At 51.9% G+C, this 15,345-nt stretch overlaps 1 protein-coding gene across 2 annotated transcripts in view; it reads left to right on the top strand.

Moving 5' to 3' along the window:
- The first annotated feature begins 3,977 nt into the window (after positions 1-3,977).
- zc3h18 (zinc finger CCCH-type containing 18) overlaps positions 3,978-15,345 on the top strand; it is a 318,015-nt gene continuing 306,647 nt past the window's right edge. The window contains exon 1 of one of the 2 annotated variants that reach the window (XM_063067274.1): positions 3,978-4,093. The gene's annotated coding sequence lies outside the window, so the exon portion shown is untranslated. The remainder of the gene's footprint in view (positions 4,094-15,345) is intronic. The other variant, XM_063067273.1, reaches the window with a different exon arrangement.

Genomic DNA, 15,345 nt, shown 5'->3' on the forward strand with positions numbered 1-15,345 from the left:
GCGGATCAACACCCACCCCCCCCCACGGGCTCCCGTCCGACAGGCTCACCGACCCCTGCGGATCAACCCCCCCCCACGGGCTCCCGTCCGACAGGCTGACCGACCCCTGCGGATGAACTCCCCCCCCCCATGGGCTCCCATCCGACAGGCTCACCGACCCCTGCGGATCAACCCCCCCCCCCATGGGCTCCCACCCGACAGGCTCACCGACCCCTGTGGATCAACCCCTCCCCCCATGGGCTCCCACCCGACAGGCTCACCGACCGCTGCGGATCAACCCCCCCACCTCCACGGGCTCCCACCCGACAGGCTCACCGACCACTGCGGATGAACTCCCCCCCCCCATGGGCTCCCACCCGACAGGCTCACCGACCCCTGCGGATCAACCCCCCCCCCCATGGGCTCCCACCCGACAGGCTCACCGACCCCTGTGGATCAACCCCCCCCCCCATGGGCTCCCACCCGACAGGCTCACCGACCGCTGCGGATCAACCCCCCCACCTCCACGGGCTCCCACCCGACAGGCTCACCGACCACTGCGGATCAACCCCCCCGCCATGGGCTCCCCCCCGACAGGCTCACCGACCCCTGCGTATCAACCCCCCCCCATGGGCTCCCACCCGACAGGCTCACCGACCCCTGCGTATCAACCCCCCCCCCATGGGCTCCCACCAGACAGGCTCAACGACCCCTGCGTATCAACCCCCTCCCCCCCACATCGGCTCCCGTCCGTCAGGCTCACCGACGCCTGCGGTTCAACCCCCCCCCCCATAGGCTCCCACCCGACAGGCTCACTGACCCCTGCGGATCAACCCCACCACCCCCCCACGGGCTCCCGTCCGACAGGCTGACCGACCCCTGCGGATGAACTCCCCCCCCCATGGGCTCCCGTCCGACAGGCTCACCGACCCCTGCGGATCAACCCCCCCGACGGGCTCCCGTCCGACAGGCTCACCGACCCCTGTGGATCAACCCCCCGCTCCCCACGGGCTGCCGTCCGTCAGGCTCACCGACCCCTGCGGAACAACCCCCCATCCCAATGGGCTCCCGTCCAAAAGGCTCACCGACCCCTGCGGATCAACCCCCTCCCCCCCCATGGGCTCCCGTCCGACAGGCTCACCGACCCTTGCGGATCAACCCCCTCCCCCCCACGGGCTCCCGTCCGTCAGGCTCACCGACCCCTGCGTATCAACCCCCCCCCCATGGGCTCCCACCAGACAGGCTCACCGACCCCTGCGGATCAACCCCCCCCCCATGGGCTCCCACCCGACAGGCTCACTGACCCCTGCGGATCAACCCCCCCCACGGGCTCCCGTCCGACAGGCTCACCGACCCCTGCGGATCAACCCCCACCCCCCCCCACGGACTCCCGTCCGACAGGCTCACCGACCCCTGCGGATCAACCCCCCCCCACGGGCTCCCGTCCGACAGGCTCACCGACCCCTGCGGATCAACCCCCCCCCCATGGGCTCCCGTCCGACAGGCTCACCGACCCCTGCGGATCAACCCCCCCCCATGGGCTCCCACCCGACAGGCTCACCGACCCCTGCGTATCAACCCCCCCCCCATGGGCTCCCACCAGACAGGCTCACCGACCCCTGCGGATCAACCCCCTCCCCCCCACATCGGCTCCCGTCCGTCAGGCTCACCGACGCCTGCGGATCAACCCCCCCCCCATGGGCTCCCACCCGACAGGCTCACTGACCCCTGCGGATCAACCCCCACCCCCCCCCACGGGCTCCCGTCCGACAGGCTCACCGACCCATGCGGATCAACCCCCCCCACGGGCTCCCGTCCGACAGGCTCACCGACCCCTGCGGATCAACCCCCCGCCATGGGCTCCCACCCGACAGGTTCACCGACCCCTGCGTATCAACCCCCCCCATGGGCTCCCACCCGACAGGCTCACTGACCCCTGCAGATCAACCCCCACCCCCCCCCACGGGCTCCCGTCCGACAGGCTGACCGACCCCTGCGGATGAACTCCCCCCCCCCCATGGGCTCCCATCCGACAGGCTCACCGACCCCTGCGGATCAACCCCCCCCCATGGGCTCCCACCCGACAGGCTCACCGACCCCTGTGGATCAACCCCCCCCCCCATGGGCTCCCACCCGACAGGCTCACCGACCGCTGCGGATCAACCCCCCCACCTCCACGGGCTCCCACCCGACAGGCTCACCGACCACTGCGGATCAACCCCCCCGCCATGGGCTCCCACCCGACAGGCTCACCGACCCCTGCGGATCAACCCCCCCCCATGGGCTCCCACCCGACAGGCTCACCGACCCCTGCGTATCAACCCCCCCGCCATGGGCTCCCACCAGACAGGCTCAACGACCCCTGCGGATCAACCCCCTTCCCCCCACATCGGCTCCCGTTCGTCAGGCTCACCGACGCCTGCGGATCAACCCCCCCCCCATGGGCTCCCACCCGACAGGCTCACTGACCCCTGCGGATCAACCCCCACCCCCCCCCCACAGGCTCCCGTCCGACAGGCTGACCGACCCCTGCGGATGAACTCCCCCCCCCCCATGGGCTCCCTTCTGACAGGCTGACCGACCCCTGCGGATGAACTCTCCCCCCCCATGGGCTCCCGTCCGACAGGCTCACCGACCCCTGCGGATCAACCCCCCCCACGGGCTCCCGTCCGTCAGGCTCACCGACCCCTGCGGAACAACCCCCCCCCACGGGCTCCCGTCCGACAGGCTCACCGACCCCTGCGTATCAACCCCCCCCCATGGGCTCCCAGCCGACAGGCTCACCGACCCCTGCGTATCAACCCCCCCCCCCATGGGCTCCCACCAGACAGGCTCACCGACCCCTGCGGATCAACCTCCTCCCCCCCACATCGGCTCCCGTCCGTCAGGCTCACCGACGCCTGCGGATCAACCCCCTCCCCCCATGGGCTCCCACCCGACAGGCTCACCGACCCCTGCGGATCAACCCCCCCCCCATGGGCTCCTGTCCGACAGGCTCACCGACCCCTGCGGATCAACCCCCCCCACGGGCTCCCGTCCGACTGGCTCACCGACCCCTGCGTATCAACCCCCCCCCCCATGGGCTCCCACCAGACAGGCTCACCGACCCCTGCGTATCAACCCCCCCCCATGGGCTCCCACCCGACAGGCTCACCGACCCCTGCGTATCAACCCCCCCCCCCCATGGGCTCCCACCAGACAGGCTCACCGACCCCTGCGGATCAACCTCCTCCCCCCCACATCGGCTCCCGTCCGTCAGGCTCACCGACGCCTGCGGATCAACCCCCTCCCATGGGCTCCCACCCGACAGGCTCACCGACCCCTGCGGATCAACCCCCTCCCCCCCCCCACGGGCTCCCGTCCGACAGGCTGTCCGACCCCTGCGGATCAACCCCCCCCCCCATGGGCTCCCGTCCGACAGGCTCACCGACCCCTGCGGATCAACCCCCCCCCCATGGGCTCCCACCCGACAGGCTCACCGACCCCTGCGGATCAACCCCCCCCCATGGGCTCCCACCCGACAGGCTCACCGACCCCTGCGGATCAACCCCCCCCCATGGGCTCCCACCCGACAGGCTCACCGACCCCTCTGCGGCTGCCGTCCGACAATCTCTCCGCTGGTCCCCCGCCCGCTCGCTCGCTCCCGCCGCGCGCTCCCTTCCCCAAGGCTTCCGCGCGCTCCTGTCCGTCAGGCCGACCAGCTGCCCAGTTCGCGCGCACTCTCTGCACGAGCTTTCAACTTGTTGGTCAGCTGACATGCAAGTGTCCAATGGGATGGGACCGATGGCCGCGCCGAGTTCCCGGCACTGTTTCTGACGGCTTTGCGAAGCTGACGGGGCGAGCGCCGAAGACAAAGGAGCGGTCGGTATCCGTATCGGAAGCGGGTGGCCTGGCGACCGGTGGGCGATGTGCGGCCCTACGGTTAGCGTGGGGAAGGAGGAGGGTAATGGATGGAGGGGGCGGGGTCCTAGATCAGCTGACTCGGTGTGACCAATGAACGACGGGTAATGGCGGCCCTGCCCGGCTCGCTCTCGCTCGCTGCTGCCTCGGGCCCGGCCTCGCGCTGCTCGCCGTTACCCTGGTTACTCGGCCCGGCCCGGCCCGCCGCCCGCAGGTTAGTTGGTCGCCGCTGGACAGTTCAGGAGTTTGTGGGAGGAGAGGGAAAGCCGGTCGGCTTGCCGGGGCAGTCAGTGCAGTAGGGTCGCCTATTACGCCCCTTCCTTCCCTCTGCCCGCCTGCACCCGCTCGCAAGCCACAGGCCTCAGGCCCGGGCCCAATACTGGCGCTACAGGCCCGGGCCCACTGTCTAGCTGCCCTGGGTTGGAAGAAGTGGGGCCGGGGGTTCCCGGCCTCGGGTGCATAAGATGCCGAGCTTCCACTCGAGTCTGGGAATGGTCCCTGGTCCAGAACCCATCATTGGCCTGCAGGGTCTGACACTGCCGATGGCTGCTCCCTCTGTCCGGGGGAAGAGAAGTCCAGGCAGTTCACACATGGACTGGGGCTGGTGGGTCGCCGGTACTGGGGTGGCCAGATAATCCCAGAATAGAAACAGATCCTCTCCTGTTGAACTGCCTCCTTTAAAAACAAGCAAAGCTACACGGACGTGCAATGAATTCAGAGTTTGCAAGGTGTGAAATTAGGCTTCCATGTAACAAGTCCCGAGTTGGCATCAACCTGTGCCTGATCATCCCATTCAAACAAGGTCGAAATACTCTCAGTACTCGGGATATTAGATTGTGTATGGAAGACGGAGGTATGGGTTTGGGAGAGGAGGAATATCTGTGAGAAGAATGAACAAGAAAAGCTTTCTACGTCCTATAGCTTAATTCTTCTCACTCAGTTTACAAATTTTATTTGCACCATTCAATATAAATGATAGATATGAGCATAGTGAAAGTGAATGCGATGATTGTGAAATGAGCCGTAACTCTACTGAATATTTGAAGACTTTTTTTGTTTCTTATTATAACCAGAAAGAGTGGATGAAAAGCGCATGGAATTGCCAATAATTAAAGCAAGGAAGACTTTTACTGTAGTGGTCTCAAGTAAATGTAGTTATGTTGGAACATCTTTAGAATCTGGAAGTGAACGATCATGGCTGTGTTGTCCTGTCGGTTTATCTCTGAAATGCTTGGCAATGCGGACCATACTGGAGACATTAAACTTAAAGATTGTTTTTATTAGTAAAATATTTGTTAGGCTTCTCTGTACTTTCTCAGGCTGGTTTGAAACTTATCCCTTTGGTAACTTTGTTGTCACATGGTTAATGGACCCATCTGTTTTGTACTGTACTAGCTAGTATTTGACCAGGTAAGTCTTGTCCAGTTTTCTCAGTAGGTAAATGTGCGCCTTGATGTGTTGTGGAAGCCGGCTTGGTCCCAGATTCCATTTCTCATCTGCACGAGAGGAATTGCTATAGAATCCATCCTATAACATTGTGATGTAGTTAGTTAAACCTGTCACCCCTACTGGGGCATGGTCTGGCAACAGCAGCTCGTCACGGTTCTCTATCTGGGTCAGTCTGGTGGCAGTCCTGCATGAGAAAAGGCTTCTGTGGACAAGAGCCCCATCACATGACATCATGCGTCTTCTAGGTGACGATCCTTCCTCTCCCAGGGATGAAGAGTTAATGCTGAGGTTTCTGCTTTTAATGGGATGGAGTTGCTTGCCCTATGCCCAGCCCTGCTTTCTCAGCCAGTCTTGGGACTGACCGTGGTGGAGTTTTATCATGTAGTTAAGTTTATCTCTGACGTGCTTGACAATGGGGACCAGACTGGAGGCATCAAGCTTAATGACACACACAAAATGCTGGAGAAACTCAGCAGGCCAGGCAGCATCTATGGAAAAAAAAACTACAGTCGACGTTTCATGCCAAGACTCTTCAGTAAGACTGGAGAAAAAAGGCTGAGGAATAGATCTAAAAGTTGAGGAGAGAGAACCACCAGATGTTAGGTGAAACTAGAGGGGGAGGGGAAGTAAGGAGCTGGGAAGTTGATTGGTGAAAGAGACAGAAGGCCATGGAAGAAAGGAAAAGGAGGGAAGAGCACCGGAGGGAGGGGATAGGTGGGCAAGGAGATAAGATAAGAGAGGGAGAAAGGGAATGGGAAATGAAGGGGGGGGTGCAGTTGGGGGACATTACCGGAAATTTGAGAAATGGATTTTCATGCCATCAGGTTGGAGGCTACCCAAACAGAATATAAGGTGGTGTTCCTCCAACCTAAGTGTGGCCTCATCATGGAGGAGGCCATGGTTGGACATATCAAAATGATATCAAGCTTAAGATTGTTTTAGTTAGTAAAATGCTTGAAGCATTTGTTGGGCTTCCTTGCACTTGAATGAGAGAATGAGGCCCCAATAAAACATCCGTGTGGCCTGTCAGCTGGTTTGAAAAGAAGCAGTTGGTCCGGACACAAGACGACGACTTGGACTTGTGAGAGGGAGCGACAAGGGAAGTTAGAGTGGGCAAGCTCCACTGTGCAGAAAAACCCTCATCCAGATAGGTGACATAATAATTAGATTGTCGTGATAAAGGTTTTAAAATATATGCCAGTAATGATTCTGTTGAAAATCATCCAAGGGATTTAAAATTCCATTCCATGTTTATTTACAGTTTTGTTTTAAACTTGCCTTTGCTTTCCCACTGACCCTCTAGGCCTACATCTCTTTACCATGCTCTAGGCTTGTTTCTCTTTCTTTCATGTTTGGCCATTGCTGCCAAGGACAATGCTTGGTATCCATCTTGTTGCCTCTGAGGACGTGCTGCAATTCTGAAGAAGGTATACCACAGCCCATCACTCCTCCTGGGGCAACGACTGCTGAGAGCTTGCCAGAGTTCCCATCACTCCTACTGGGGCAACGACTGCTGAGAGCTTGCCAGAGTTCTCTGTCCTAGGTCAGTCTTTCATATTGTCCCCAGGTGTAGCCCGGCTTTGAAGATCCTCCCTCTCCCAGCGATAAGGTCTATGGAACTTCTGTTGATGTCCCTGTAGCTCTGGGGTTTTATGGGATGAGTTTTCTAACCCCATGCTCAACCCTCTTCCTTTCGCTGCCGGGCCTGGGACTGTCCATGACAGAATTAATTCCCGCAGTGCTGTTCGGGAATTCCGATGAAGGGATTCCCTTGGCGCGCTTTGAGAATTCTGAAGAAGGATTCCCACAGTGCCTTTGGGAAGGGATCGCTGTTATTTACCAATTGCAGGCATGGAGATTGATGGTTGTGGGATAATTGCTCTAAGGAAACGGACAAATAGAGTGGAGCTTGTCACCAGAGCCTGGTTCTCCAACCAAAACCCATTGGGATCCAAATACGTGCACCATTTTCAAATCATAGTCATAGTCATACTTTATTGATCCCGGGGGAAATTGGTTTTCATTACAGTTGCACCACAAATAATAAATAGTAATAGAACCATAAATAATTAAATAGTAATATGTAAATTATGCCAGGAAATAAGTCCAGGACCAGCCTATTGGCTCAGGGTGTCTGACCCTCCAAGGGAGGAGTTGTAAAGTTTGATGGCCACAGGCAGGAATGACTTCCTATGACGCTCTGTGTTGCATCTCGGTGGAATGAGTCTCTGGCTGAATGTACTCCTGTGCCCACCCAGTACATTATGTAGTGGATGGGAGACATTGACCAAGATGGCATGCAACTTAGACAGCATCCTCTTTTCAGACACCACCGTGAGAGAGTCCAGTTCCATCCCCACAACATCACTGGCCTTACGAATGGGTTTGTTGGTTCTGTTGGTGTCTGCTACCCTCAGCCTGCTGCCCCAGCACACAACAGCAAACATGATAGCACTGGCCACCACAGACTCGTAGAACATCCTCAGCATCATCCGGCAGATGTTAAAGGACCTCAGTCTCCTCAGGAAATAGAGACGGCTATCAACTATTAAATACTAAAATCTCAGAGCTCTGATTAGATAGGCCTGCGTCAGGCCTTTATAAATAAATGCACTAAGGCTCAGCACACTAGGGCTGACCCCCTGCAAACAGCCAGAAGTTTGCAGGTAGCAAATGAAATGGTTCTTGTTTGGTATGCAGCGCTTCACTGCTGAATCTGGCTAGTGGGCCTGGTTCTCTTGCCACTATTCAGGGCCCCAAACAGTACTTCCGAGTGAGGCAACACTTCACTTGTGAGTCTGTTGGGGTCATCTATTGCATCCGGTGCTCCCGGTGCGGCCTCCTCTACATCGGTGAAACCTGACGCAGATTGGGGGACCGCTTCGTTGAGCACCTCCGCTCTGTCCGCTACAACAGACAGGATCTCCCGGTGGCCACCCACTTCAACTCTGCTTCCCACTCCCATTCAGATATGTCCATACATGGCCTCCTCTACTGCCATGATGAGGCTAAACTCAGGTTGGAGGAGCAACACCTCATATACCGTCTAGGTAGTCTCCAGCCCCTTGGTATGAACATAGAATTCTCCAATTTACGGTAATTCTCTCCCCTTCCCCTATCCCTATGTCACCCTGCCCCCTCCCCCAGCTGCCTACCACCTCCGTCATGGTTCCACCTCCTACTACCCATTGTGTTTTCCCCTATTCCTTCTTCACCTTTCCTGTCTATCACCTCCCTGCCGCCCCTCCCCCAGCCCTTTATCTTCCCCCTTACTGGTTTTTCACCTGGAACCTACCAGCCTTTTCCTTCCCACCTCCCCCCACCTTCTTTATAGGGCCTCTGCCCCTTCCCCCTATAGTTCTGACGAAGGGTTCCGGCCCGAAACGTCGACCAATCTTTTCCACGGATGCTGCCCGACCTGCTGAGTTCCTCCAGCATGTTGTGAGTGTTGCTTTGACCCCAGCATCTGCAGATTATTTTGTGTTCAAATTTAAACAAGCTCTCTGGCTTGGGTTGATAGATGGCCCTGCCAAGCAGATAGCTATTTGACTGAATAGTTGTACATGCAGACTGTAAGAACAGAGGAAAATAGCAGGAGCAGGCCACTTGGCCAATTAAGACTGACCCACTGTTCACTATGATCATTGCTCTAGATCTCGTCTCTTTTGTACCAGTTCCCCTTGGGCTTCAATTCCAGATATTTCAAGGATTAATCTGCCTCCTCTTTAAGTCCTCCCACTACAGGAAAGCTGCATCCATCATCAAGGACCATCACTACCCAGGCCACGTTCTCCTCTTGCTGCTACCATCTGGAAGTAGGTATAGGAGCCTCAGGACTCACCACTTTTCAGGCTCAGGAAGAGTTATATCCCTGATCCAGAGTGGATAATCTTATCACTGTACTCTTTCTACAACATATAGACTCGCTTTCAAGGATCCTTCATCTCATCATCTTGACATTTATTGCTTATTTATTCATTATTCTTATTTCTTTTTCTTTCTTTTGTATTTGCACAGGTTTTTTTTGCACACTGGTTGTCTGTTTTGTTGGGCGCAGTCTTTCATTGATTCTATTGTAGTTATTGGAAACATTTCAATATCTATCCTGTCACGATCCCTCAGGTCATTCCTCAAACTTCTGAAACACCAGACAATATAGATTCCATTTCTTGAACCATCAACCATCTCATCCTAGGAATTAGCCGGATGATTTGTTTTTGGACCTCCTCCAATGTTATTGTATCCTTTCTTAAATAAGGGGATCAAAACTACACAATACTCCAGGGGTTGTCACTACTGTGTTACCTTAATTGTAAACAGAACTCCAACCACCTTGCAATGAAGGCCATTTGAATGTTGATGGTCACAAACAAGAGAAAATCTGCAGATGCCAGAAATCCAAGCAACACACACAAAATCAACAGGCCAGGCAGCGTCTATGGAAAAAAGTACAGTCAAAGCTTCAGGCCGAGACCCTTCAGTCTGTTGAGTTCCTCCAGCATTTTGTGTGTGAACGTATTGGTACAGCACTAGTGAACGTAGTGGCACAGCACTAGAATAGGCCCTTCAGCCCATCATGTCTGTGCTGAGCATGATGCCAAAGTAAATCACCTCTGCCTGCATGTCGTCCTTACCCCTCCATTCCCTGCATACTCACATGCCCATGTAAAAGCCTTTTGAATGCCACAGTCTGCTTCCTAGTACGTCAACAGCAAACTTGCGTTCTTCGCCATCTTCCAAGTCATTAAAAATAAACCATAAATAACTGAGGGTCAAGAGCTGGATGTCTCAACGTCTCTTCCATCCATCAGAGATATTTGTCACGAGTGCTGCGTATGCAGTGCCTGTAATATTGTCAATGATCCCTCCCATTTCTCCCACAATCAGGCAGGAGGTACAGTTGAGGTAGGACATGGATTGTTGGGATGAGAAGCAGCTTCTTCCCGCAGGCTGTAAGATGACTGAGCTCCCGTCACCACCCAGGTCTCATGTATGAAGCACCAGTAGTGTTATACTGTTTACTTTTTAACTGGTGTCGTAAATGCATCTTATTTGAAACTTTATTTGTAGTAACATTACTTTGTATTTTGTGTAAGTTATATGTACTATGTTGTGCACCTTGGTCCAGAGGAATATTATGTTTTGGTGGTGTACATGTGTACAGTTGTATGTGAGTTATATGTATTGTGTTGTTCACCTTGGTCTGGAGGAACATTGTTTTGTTTGGTGTATACACCCTATCCTTGTTATATGCGTCTTCAGACAATGCGGATTCACAGTTATGCGTCGAACCTATTTCTACCAATTTCTCCTTATATGCGTCCAAAACTCACAGTTATGCGAGGCTGTTGGGATGAGAAGCACTGCTTTCCCGCCAATACAAGTCATATGCGCACGCCGCAGTCTCACTCCTGCCAGTCTCGCATTGGTTTTGGCAGCGTGTGGATGTGCGGTCTTGCGCTCTTAAACTTTTGTTGTGATTATTTACGGTGTACTGATTTTGTGCTTGAAATATTTAACTATGCCTCCTGAGTGTCCTATGTCAAATCCTGGGCTATCGGCCAAGCAGCAGAGAACCGCTTTAACACTTGAAAAAAAGTTGGAAATTATAAACAGGGCCACGTCAGGTGAAGGTAACACAGCTCTGGGACGCTACTTCGGCCTGGTTGAGTCCACGATCAGAAACATAAAGAAAAATGCTGAGAAAATAAAAAGTGCAGTGATTGATTCATCACAAGTGTCTTCAAAGATTGTTACCAAAGTGCGTAACCCGATTATGATAAAAATGGAGAAAATGTTGAGTTTGTACATTGAGCATGAAACAAAGAAAAAAAACGACACTTAGTTCCGATCATCTTCATGTGAAAGCTTTGGAAATTTATGGTTGCCTTCAGTGGCTAGTGAGGAAGTGTTAAGTGATACTGTTAGCTTTAATGCAAGTAGGGGATGGTTTTCTAAGCTTGTTAATTGTCACAGGCTTCACAACTTGCTTGTGCTTGCTGAGCAAGCTAGTGCTGACCACGAAGCTGCTGAATGCTACGCTTTGCAGTTGGGGGCTGTGATAGCTAAGTTAAGGTCAATTTATACTTCTGCGTAGAATCTATGCTGTAGCCTGATGCGCACTTCCCCAATAATGTAACTACGCATTGAGGCCACGCAGACCGCAACAATTGTGATTGGTCCGCTTGGTGGCATCCCTTGGAGACGATGAACCAAGTCGTCAAGTCTACCTGCTGACATCAGAAAATATTTGAAGTGCGTTTCCTCTTCCATGTCTCTTAGTGGCTGGACAAGCACAAGAAATTCACCCTCCTTCTGCCTCAACCCGTTCAATGGTCGTACACACCATCTCTGACGTCCTCTCTCTTTTCTACGTTGCAGTAATTTCAGTAAAAGTAACTCTTGTTCAACATTGATTAGGTCCAACTCCAAAATGATGTGCTCAGTTTCAGTCGCCACTGTTTGAAGTTCACAAAGAAACTCAACACAGTGGCATAGAAACCCCACTGCCAACTAGCGTTTTGGCGGTGAATTGCAGAGCGACGCAGACACACCAACACACAAGTATAAATGCTCACAACAGTGTAGGCTACGGCATAGAGCCTTCGCAGAAGTATAAATCAGCCTTTAAGCATCACACCAAAGCAGGTGTTTAATGCAGGCGAGACAGGGCTTTTTTGGAAGCGTATGCCGAAATGCACTTACATAAGTAAGGATGAAAAGATTGTGTCAAGTTTCAAGGCAGCAAAGGATAGGTTGACTCTGCTTATGTGTTCCAATGCGGAAGAAGACTGTAAGATGAAGCCCGTCTTAGTTTACCATTCACTAAACCCCCGTGCTCTTAAGGATTTGAGTAAGAATATGCTTCCTGTCCACTGGGCAGCTAACAAGAAAACATGGGTCACTGGTCAAATCTTTGAAGATTGGTTTGCTAATTATTTTGCTACTGCCGGGAACAGATGAGCTTCTGCGTTTAACTCAGACTGAAGATAACAACGATGAAGAAGAAAGTGTCGAGTTGCAGCTGAAGGATTTTACGGTGAAGAATTGGCAGAATCTTTTAAGGCTGCAGAACACTTGGCACAAACGGCGATGGACATGGACCCAAGTTTAGAACGGAATCAGCATTTCAGTCGTTCCCTGCAGTCAATCCTTCTTCCCTACAAGCAAATTTATGCTGAAAAACAAACTGCTGCCAAGCAAACAACCCTCACCACTTTCTTCAAATCGGTGTCATCTCCTGCTGCCGGCAGTACTGAGAGTCCTGTGAATCTTCCTTCACCCCTTGCTGTGCTTGATGATCCTGATGACACACAACCATCCAACTCATCCATATAAAGTTGCTCAACACCACAACCACCACTCATCTCCCGGAGCCAACACACCTGCCACTGTTGGTGAGTACTGTACACCCTAGTATGTTTTCTATGATTTATCACATTGAATATTACCTTAAATTGATGAAATATAATACGAATGTTGCCCTGTGGTACTGCTTTTGTGTCATATTGGTATGAAAGTGTGAATAAGTTACAGGTAAAACATATTTAGGAAGCCCTCCAGAATGCATCCCTATTTTCTCTATTTAAATAATTATTCACATTATGCGTTTTCCATACTATGCGTCAACTGCGAGGAATGTATCCCCCGCATATAACGAGGATAGAGTGTACATGTGTACAATTGTATGTGAATTATATGTACTGTGTTGTGCTCCTTGGTCCAGAGGAAAGTTGTTTCGCTTGGTGGTACACGTGTGTAGAGTTGTATGAGTTGTATGAACTGTGTTATGTACCTTGGTCTGGAGGAACATTGTTTTGTTTGGTGGTATATATGTTTGCGGTTGAATAACAATAAACTGAAGTTGAACTTGAGGCAATCCACTAGCTAAATCCTTCCAGCCTGAAAAAGACCTTAAAATATAGGAGCAGAAGTAGGCTGTTTGGTCCATCAACACTGCTCTGCCATTTCATCGTGGCTGATTCATTTTCCCCCTCAGCCCCAATCTCCTGCCTTCTCCCCATATTCCTTCATGCCCTGACCAATCAAGGATCTATCAACCTCTGCCTTAAGACTTGGCCTCTTTTTTTCTATGCAGTAACTGATCTTCAATCCATGCTAACACACTTCCTCTGACATCACAAGCAAAAGCACTGAGTGAACCAACTTATGTCAGATTTTGTGTGGGGTGTAAGTGTGATAGAATATGGTTATCTGTGATGCTGCACAGTCACCGTGTTAACATTTTGTTAAAGAATCCATGGAAGCCTAGTGCTGAATGGAGAGAACCTTAAAAATTATGATCAGGCATAAAGTCAGAGAGTCCTATAGCATGGAAACAGGTCCTTTAGCCCAGCTGGTCTATACTGACCAGGATGCCATTTCAGTCACCAGTGTTTCTCCCATAACATTATAAACTAGGGGTTCCCAACCTTTTTTTCGGTCTTAGACCCCCTACTATTAGCTGAGGTGTCTGTGGACTCCAGCTATGGAACCCCTGTTCTAAACCTTTCCTATCCAATTTCTGACAGTTCTTTGTATATACTCAACAGCCTTTTTGTTTTAAATACATTAATTCATTCTGTCTCCACCATCCTTGAGTGCAGTACCTACTCCTGAGGTTTTACTTGCATCTCTCTTGTATTCCTTGGCCAGTATTTCAAATGTCCAAAATGAAGTTTATTTCCCAATGCACAAGAATGTATTTGTGCATGTGCAATAAAAAAAATTGCAGCAGCATCATGAGTATCAAATAAGCAACATTCGCAAGATGAACATAAATTAATCATAAATGATACATGAAAGAACCCCGAACAAAGTCCATTTTTCATAAAATGTGATTGGAGTAGTCATTGGTTACTCAACTGTAGCAATTGGGGTTTTGCAGGTTGGTTCAGGAACTATCGTTGAAGGGAAGTAGCTGGTCACAAACCTGGTGGTGTGGGAATTCATGTTTCAATACCTCCCTCCTGATGGTACCTTCAAAACAATGGCCCTGGTCCTTGCAAAGCTTTGCTCTGTTTATCAAATCTCTCACCCTCCTTTACCTTCAATCCTATAGCTTCTCTGTCCTATTGCTAAAACCATTTGTCGGAGAAACGGTTTGATTGATCTTTTCTGCACTGTTTAGAAGCACCCTAAAGTAAATCAGCCGGAATTGGATGCACTACTGTCTATTTATTTATTTAGAGATACAGCAAGGAACAAGCCCTTCTGTGCCTATGAACTATGTTGCCTAGCCACTCACCCATTTAAACCTAGTGCAACCACAGGACAATTTACAATGACCAATTTACCTACTAACCATTATGTCTTTGGACTGTAGGAGGATACCGGAACACCCAGAGGAAACCCACATGGTCATGGGGAGAACGTACAAACTCCCTACAGCAGGGGTCCCCAACCTTTTGTGCACCGCGGACCGGTTTAATATTGATGATATTCTTGCGGACTGGCTGGAGGGGGAGGAGGGGGTTGGTGTTCAAGTTCAACAGTGCATGACAAGGAATGAGGAAGGGTGCAGCTAACTTGTATTGTTTCCGTGCGGCCCGGTAGCACATGCTCACAGCCTGGTGGTTGGGAACAACTGCCCTGCAGCACCGGAACTGAACTCCCACCTCTGATGCCCCAAGCAGTAATGGTGTCTGTAACCTCTACAGTATTCTATCAGTGCCTCTAATTTTGAATCACAGGATCCTATCTGGTATTACCATTTGCTGGGCTAGGTGTACATGTCCTAGTTGGTCGTGGAAGAATGGCTTTTCAAAACCTTTGCCAGATTGAGTCTGAATAGCACAATGATAAAAATCTCCAAAACAAGTAGACAATATACTTAGCTTGTAAAGCAGCGTCTCGGAGTCATAGTTAATGCTATTATCTATTGTTATAATTATCAGTGGCTTGAAAAGTAAATTCTATTTTTCTTTATATTCTATAATCCATTTTTTGATTACTTGCCAGTTTTCAATCAACTCTTTTGTTCTTTGTGTTCCTTCCCACTTTCTTAACTATTAAAAC

The sequence above is a fragment of the Mobula hypostoma genome, chromosome 14 (assembly GCF_963921235.1).
Source record: "Mobula hypostoma chromosome 14, sMobHyp1.1, whole genome shotgun sequence".
Classification (NCBI taxonomy): domain Eukaryota; kingdom Metazoa; phylum Chordata; class Chondrichthyes; order Myliobatiformes; family Myliobatidae; genus Mobula; species Mobula hypostoma.